Source organism: Schistocerca serialis, chromosome 8, assembly GCF_023864345.2.
Source record: "Schistocerca serialis cubense isolate TAMUIC-IGC-003099 chromosome 8, iqSchSeri2.2, whole genome shotgun sequence".
NCBI classification, from domain to species: domain Eukaryota; kingdom Metazoa; phylum Arthropoda; class Insecta; order Orthoptera; family Acrididae; genus Schistocerca; species Schistocerca serialis.
The window spans coordinates 348,890,232-348,897,731 of record NC_064645.1 but is presented as its reverse complement, the minus strand read 5'-3'; positions in this window follow the sequence as shown (position 1 = coordinate 348,897,731).

Genomic DNA, 7,500 nt, shown 5'->3' with positions numbered 1-7,500 from the left:
CGTTGGTGAGGGCGTAGAGGCGCTGTTGCGGCTTAAGCGGAGCTCGGGAGATGACGTCCAGCTGCTCCACCAGGTGGCGTCGTGGGTTGAACACGCAGCGACCCGCGGTGGAGAATTGCAGTCCCAGATACCGGAAGGTTTCACCCACGCGTAGGGCGGGCATGGTGGCGTTGCCCGCTTTGAAGGTAACGTCGGCGTCGACCTTCACCTTCTTGTCACGCCCAGACGCGACTAAGGCGAGGGTGAAACACTTCCGGGCGTTGATCTGCAGCCCCAGATGGCCGAGGGCTGCGACGGCTGCGTCGATGAGGGACTGCAATCCCCTCGCGGTCGATGCAAAAAGCAGGACGTCATCTGCAAAGGCCGCAGCGTTGACTCTGCGACCGAGGATCCGAGCTCCGATGTGGGAGGGAAGTTGACTCAAAACATAGTCCACCGCAAAATTGAACAGGAGGGGGGAGAGGGGGTCACCCTGACGCACACCCCTTGCCGGCTGCAGGGGCACGCCCACGTCGGCGCCGCCCGCTATCACCGTCGTGCTACCCTCGTAACACCTTTCGACGTACTCAATAAAGCAATCCGGCAGGCCATGAGCCCTCAGCACGGGGCGGAGAGCAGCATGGTCCACCGAATCGAACGCTTTAGAGACGTCGATCGATGCCACAAAAACAGAGCGACAGGAGCGGACTGCGTCGGTGAGAGCAGTGTCCAAGATGAAGGTGTTTTCCAACATCCCATCCCGGGGGATGAATGCCCGCTGACGTTCGTCCACAGCACATGCACGCATCAGGCGTGACGCGAGAACCTTGTGAAAGGTCCGCGCCAACACCGAGCAGACCGTAATGGGGCGAAAGTCAGCGGGGGATGTTGGTGCAGCCGTTTTGGGGAGAAGTGACGTCCGGGCGCGAAGCAGACGCTCGGGGAGGGCGCGGGCCAGGAGGAAGAGGTTCAAGAGTTTCACCAGGACTTCGTGCGGCAGGCGCCGCAGCTCCGCTGGAGTCAGGCCGTCCGGCCCGGCTGCCGATCCCCTGGGCGGCAAGGCAGCAGCGACCTCCTCACGTGTGACCGGCCCCCATAGGCACTCAGGAGCGACAGGCTCCGAGTGCGGGAGAAGGCGGTCACGGATGAAGCCAGCGGTGGAGATCGGCTTCTTCGTGAAGAGGTCCGCCCAGAAGTCCAGCAGCCCGGGGATGACGGGTGGCGGCTGCAGCAGGGTGCCGTCCAGCAAGCCGCGCACGCAACGTGCACGCGACCTGCGGAAGGCGTCCTGTGTCCGCGCGAACTCCCAGCGGCGCCGCTTGCGCTTCTGCAGCGGCGGGGCGGCAGGCGGCCGCTTGGATGATTGGCGCGGCCGCTGTGCCCTGGTGATCGACCTCTCCCCCCTGGACCCGACCGACGCAAGGGCATCCGGGAGCATGCCCAGGATGACATCGGGCGGCGTGCCCCGCCCTAGACCAATGACTCGATCCAGAGCAGAGAAACGCTGGGCGGAAGCAGGTAGCCCCGCCAGATGCTCCCAGATGGCGGCGTCAGTCGGCCCCTCCGGCGGCGGCCCGGTGGTGTCGGCCGCGAAGTCCTCGGCTGCGTCGACGGGCGGCGCAGCGGCCTCGCCCGCGTCAGGCAGCGAGCTCGCTGCTCCCCGGCGGGACGCCGGCTCTTCCCCCCGACCGATCTCAAGCGCCTCCATGAATTGGCGGACAAGCTGCTTGTGGGCAGCTTGCCGCCGTCGGCACTTGATTGCCTCAAGCGTTCGGTCGGGGAACATCCTAATAAGCTCTTGATTAACGAAGAAGAACCGGGCGTCCCTCTCAAGGAACAGTTCGGCCTCTGCCTTGGCGAGCGACAGGACTTCTTCCTCCGTCCACCTCGCGCGATGCCTCTCCGTCACGATCTCAGCGTTGGCGGCCGCAAGGTGTTGGCGGCGGCGATGGACCCCGAGACCGTTCTTCGTGGTAAAAGTGCGGTGGCACTCACTGCAAGCAAAGGGAGCTACACAAACTATCGCATTTTCGTTACGGCCGGTTGGCCGGATAGGTGCTGGGGTAGCTGGGGTGGCACCTTCAGCGGAAGGGCCACCATCTCTTGTTTCTTGTAGGCTGCCCCCAACTATAAAGGGATAATGCGAGGGGGGGCTGGTAATCCCCCCAAGCCCCTGGTGCGGTCTTCCACTCTGCGAAAATCAGCGGGCCCACGAGAAGGGGAGAAGACCGCAGGAGAGGAGAGGCTAAGAGGGCTAGGCCCATGTATTGCGCATCACTCTCCCTGTAACTATAACCCAAGGAAGGCACCTCGCAGCAGCAGCACGACTACATCAAGACCGCACTTCGAAAAGCCAGGTCCGGATGCAGCCACACCGCCGCCACTTGGCCATTCAACAGCCGTCTTTATTCAACAAGTGAATAACACATATATATACATATTGTATGTGGCAGGTGTATCACGCCATGTCCACCACCGAGGTGGGGACTTACAGGGCGTTACCACAATAAAAAAGGTGTTAAAACTAACATACAAATATACATATATATACGTGCGGAAAAGAAACAACATAACACAAATTAAAGACATAGAGAAGGAAGAACAAAGACGGTTTATTCCTCCTGTGGATAGGCCCCAGGAGTCAAGGCGAAGAAAATAACCAGCAGCCTAGCCGACGCCGACACGCTGCTTCGGGCTAGGAGCCGTCATACGCTCGAAAATCTTGTAGCTTTTGCAGCAACTCTGTAGTGTTCTGGTGCTCAGCACCGCCAGTTCTCGGGGTCGGAAGCCTAAGGCGGCGAGATCCCTCGCCGACGCTGGAGACCATACACCCCTCCAGTTCAACGTCGCGGTGGACACAATCACCTCCTCAACGTCACGGTGCAGGTTGGAGATGGCACGCCGGATGGACGGCGTGTCGTAGTAGGCCGCCTTCTGGGAGTGACACCAGTCGAGCCGGAGGTGGTCTCCGACTATCTGGGCGTCGACCACGCGGGCGATGCCGTCTTTGACCGCCACCACGTCAGGCTTGCGGATGCCCTCAGGTGTTCGGAGGTGGGGCTCCACAGAGACATTGAAGCCCCTCTGCGCGAGTCCACGGGCGACATAACGCACTACAGCGTCATGGCGCTTGACCCGGGACCCGTGCGTCCTAAAGCAAGCCTGAAGTACGTGGTTGGCGGTCTCCACGGCCTGGCACCCCGCGCGGCATCTGGTGTCCGCCTCCCGCCCGCGACTGCGCCGTGCCTTCGTAGGGAAGGCGTTGATGCGGGCGCGGAGGGCGTCGATGTATTCACGCCCAGATAGCAGGCGACTGGTGTCGGCGACCCACTGATGTTGGCCACTGACGGCGGCAGAAGATGACAGCGCCGCACCGTCAATGGCGATGTGTAGGCGCGCCGCCCACATTTCCCCAACCTGCGTCGACGATTTGAGGAGGTGGCCCTCCCACATTAGGTGGCGCTCCAGCACCTCGATCTCACGCTGCACCTCATCCATGCCTGCACCGTCGCAGGCTGGCCCTATCTTCTTCAGCGCCAGGAGACGGGACCGACGGAGGGTCGGACCCATCCATCGGCAAGATGGAATGCCGAGGCCCCCCTGGGCAACAGGAGCGTGGAAGTATCCCAGGGGGGTGTCCGCCGGAAGGCGGAACCATCTCCTGACGGCGGCCCGGATGGTGACGTCGGCCGACTTCAATGCACCCACCCGGGTGCGGCTGAGGGCCAGCCCGTGGTACAGGCCAGGGAGAAGTACGTTGGTGAGAGCGTGGAGGCGCTGTTGCGGCTTCAGCGGAGCTCGGGAGATGACGTCAAGCTGCTCCACCAGGTGGCGACGTGGATTGAAGACACAGCGACCCGCCGTGGAAAATTGCAGCCCCAGGTACCGGAAGGTTTCACCCACACGCAGGGCAGGCATGGTGGTATTGCCTGCTGTGAAGGTGACATTGCTGTCCACCTTCACCTTCTTCTCGCGCCCTGACGCGACTAAGGCGAGGGTGAAACACTTCCGGGCGTTGATCTGCAGCCCCAGGTGGGCGAGGGCTGCGGTAGCTGCGTCGATGAGGGACTGCAAGCCCCTCGGGGTCGCTGCAAACAGCAAGACGTCATCTGCAAAGGCCGCAGCGTTGACTCTGCGACCGAGGATCCGAGCTCCGATGTGGGAGGGCAGTTGGCCTAAAACGTAGTCCACCGCAAAGTTGAACAGGAGGGGGGAGAGGGGATCGCCCTGGCGAACGCCCCGTGCTGGCTGCACAGACACGCCCACGCCGGCGCCGTCCGCTATCACTGTCGTGCTGCCCTCGTAGCACCGCTCGACATACTCGACAAAACAATCCGGCAGGCCATGCGCCTTCAGCACGGGGCGAAGGGCAGCATGATCTACCGAATCGAATGCCTTAGATACGTCGATCGATGCCACAAAGACAGAGCGGCAGGAGCGAACTGCGTCGGTGAGAGCAGTGTCCAAGATGAAGGTATTTTCCAACATCCCATCCCGAGGGATGAATGCCCGCTGACGTTCGTCCACAGCACATGCGCGCATCAGGCGTGACGCGAGAACCTTGTGAAAGGTCCGCGCCAACACCGAGCAGACCGTAATGGGGCGAAAGTCAGCGGGGGATGTTGGTGCAGCCGTCTTCGGGAGAAGGGACGTTCGCGCGCGAAGCAGGCGTTCCGGAAGGGCGCGGGCCAGAAGGAAGAGATTCATCACTTTCACCAGGACTTCGTGCGGCAGGCGCCGCAACTCCGCTGGGGTAAGGCCGTCCGGCCCGGCTGCTGATCCCCTGGGCGGCAACGCGGCGGCGACCTCCTCATGTGTGACCGGCCCCCATAGGCACTCGGGAGCGACAGGCTCCGAGTGCGGGAGGAGGCGGTCACGAATGAAGCCCGCGGTGGAGATGGGCTTCTTGGTGAAGAGGTCCGCCCAGAAGTCCAGCAGACCAGGGATGGCAGGTGGCGGCTGGAGCAGGGTGCCATCCAAGAGGCCGCGCACGCAACGTGCACGCGACCGTCGGAAGGCATCTTGCGTTCTCGCGTACTCCCAGCGGCGCCGCTTGCGCTTCTGCGTCGGCGGCTAAGAGAGTCATAGTTACTCCCGCCGTTTACCCGCGCTTGCTTGAATTTCTTCACGTTGACATTCAGAGCACTGGGCAGAAATCACATTGCGTCAACACCCGCTAGGGCCATCGCAATGCTTTGTTTTAATTAGACAGTCGGATTCCCCCAGTCCGTGCCAGTTCTGAGTTGATCGTTGAATGGCGGCCGAAGAGAATCCGCGCACCCGCGCGCCCCCGGAGGAGCACGCTAAGGCGGACGCGGCCTCGCAGCAAGGAAGATCCGTGGGAGGCCAAGGCACGGGACCGAGCTCGGATCCTGCACGCAGGTTGAAGCACCGGGGCGCGAACGCCGCGCAGGCGCGCGCATCCTGCACCGCCGGCCAGCACGAGGCCGACCAACGGCGAGAGCAGACCACGCCCGCGCTAAACGCCCGCACTTACCGGCACCCCTACGGCACTCACCTCGCCCAGGCCCGGCACGTTAGCGCTGACCCACTTCCCGACCAAGCCCGACACGCCCCGATCCTCAGAGCCAATCCTTATCCCGAAGTTACGGATCCAATTTGCCGACTTCCCTTACCTACATTATTCTATCGACTAGAGGCTCTTCACCTTGGAGACCTGCTGCGGATATGGGTACGAACCGGCGCGACACCTCCACGTGGCCCTCTCCCGGATTTTCAAGGTCCGAGGGGAAGATCGGGACACCGCCGCAACTGCGGTGCTCTTCGCGTTCCAAACCCTATCTCCCTGCTAGAGGATTCCAGGGAACTCGAACGCTCATGCAGAAAAGAAAACTCTTCCCCGATCTCCCGACGGCGTCTCCGGGTCCTTTTGGGTTACCCCGACGAGCATCTCTAAAAGAGGGGCCCGACTTGTATCGGTTCCGCTGCCGGGTTCCGGAATAGGAACCGGATTCCCTTTCGCCCAACGGGGGCCAGCACAAAGTGCATCATGCTATGACGGCCCCCATCAACATCGGATTTCTCCTAGGGCTTAGGATCGACTGACTCGTGTGCAACGGCTGTTCACACGAAACCCTTCTCCGCGTCAGCCCTCCAGGGCCTCGCTGGAGTATTTGCTACTACCACCAAGATCTGCACCGACGGCGGCTCCAGGCAGGCTCACGCCCAGACCCTTCTGCGCCCACCGCCGCGACCCTCCTACTCGTCAGGGCTTCGCGGCCGGCCGCAAGGACCGGCCATGACTGCCAGACTGACGGCCGAGTATAGGCACGACGCTTCAGCGCCATCCATTTTCAGGGCTAGTTGCTTCGGCAGGTGAGTTGTTACACACTCCTTAGCGGATTCCGACTTCCATGGCCACCGTCCTGCTGTCTTAAGCAACCAACGCCTTTCATGGTTTCCCATGAGCGTCGATTCGGGCGCCTTAACTCGGCGTTTGGTTCATCCCACAGCGCCAGTTCTGCTTACCAAAAGTGGCCCACTTGGCACTCCGATCCGAGTCGTTTGCTCGCGGCTTCAGCATATCAAGCAAGCCGGAGATCTCACCCATTTAAAGTTTGAGAATAGGTTGAGGTCGTTTCGGCCCCAAGGCCTCTAATCATTCGCTTTACCGGATGAGACTCGTACGAGCACCAGCTATCCTGAGGGAAACTTCGGAGGGAACCAGCTACTAGATGGTTCGATTAGTCTTTCGCCCCTATACCCAGCTCCGACGATCGATTTGCACGTCAGAATCGCTACGGACCTCCATCAGGGTTTCCCCTGACTTCGTCCTGGCCAGGCATAGTTCACCATCTTTCGGGTCCCAACGTGTACGCTCTAGGTGCGCCTCACCTCGCAATGAGGACGAGACGCCCCGGGAGTGCGGAGGCCGCCGCCCCGTGAAGGGCGGGGAAGCCCCATCCTCCCTCGGCCCGCGCAAGGCGAGACCTTCACTTTCATTACGCCTTTAGGTTTCGTACAGCCCAATGACTCGCGCACATGTTAGACTCCTTGGTCCGTGTTTCAAGACGGGTCGTGAAATTGTCCAAAGCTGAAGCGCCGCTGACGGGAGCGATTATTCCGCCCGAGAGCATCCCGAGCCAACAGCGGCGCGGGTCCGGGGCCGGGCCAGGTAGGTCCGTCATCCGGGAAGAACCGCGCGCGCTTGCCGGGAGCCCGAGCGCCCAAAGGGGCGAATCGACTCCTCCAGATATACCGCCGGGCAGCCAGCCAGGACACCGGGGCTCTGCCCAACAGACGCGAACCGAGGCCCGCGGAAGGACAGGCTGCGCACCCGGGCCGTAGGCCGGCACCCAGCGGGTCGCGACGTCCTACTAGGGGAGAAGTGCGGCCCACCGCACACCGGAACGGCCCCACCCCGCGGCGAGTGTAAAGGCAACCGGACACGACCCCGCCGCGGATTGCTCCGCGCGGGCGGCCGGCCCCATCTGCCGAGGGCGGAGGCCAGTGGCCGGATGGGCGTGAATCTCACCCGTTCGACCTTTCGGACTTCTCACG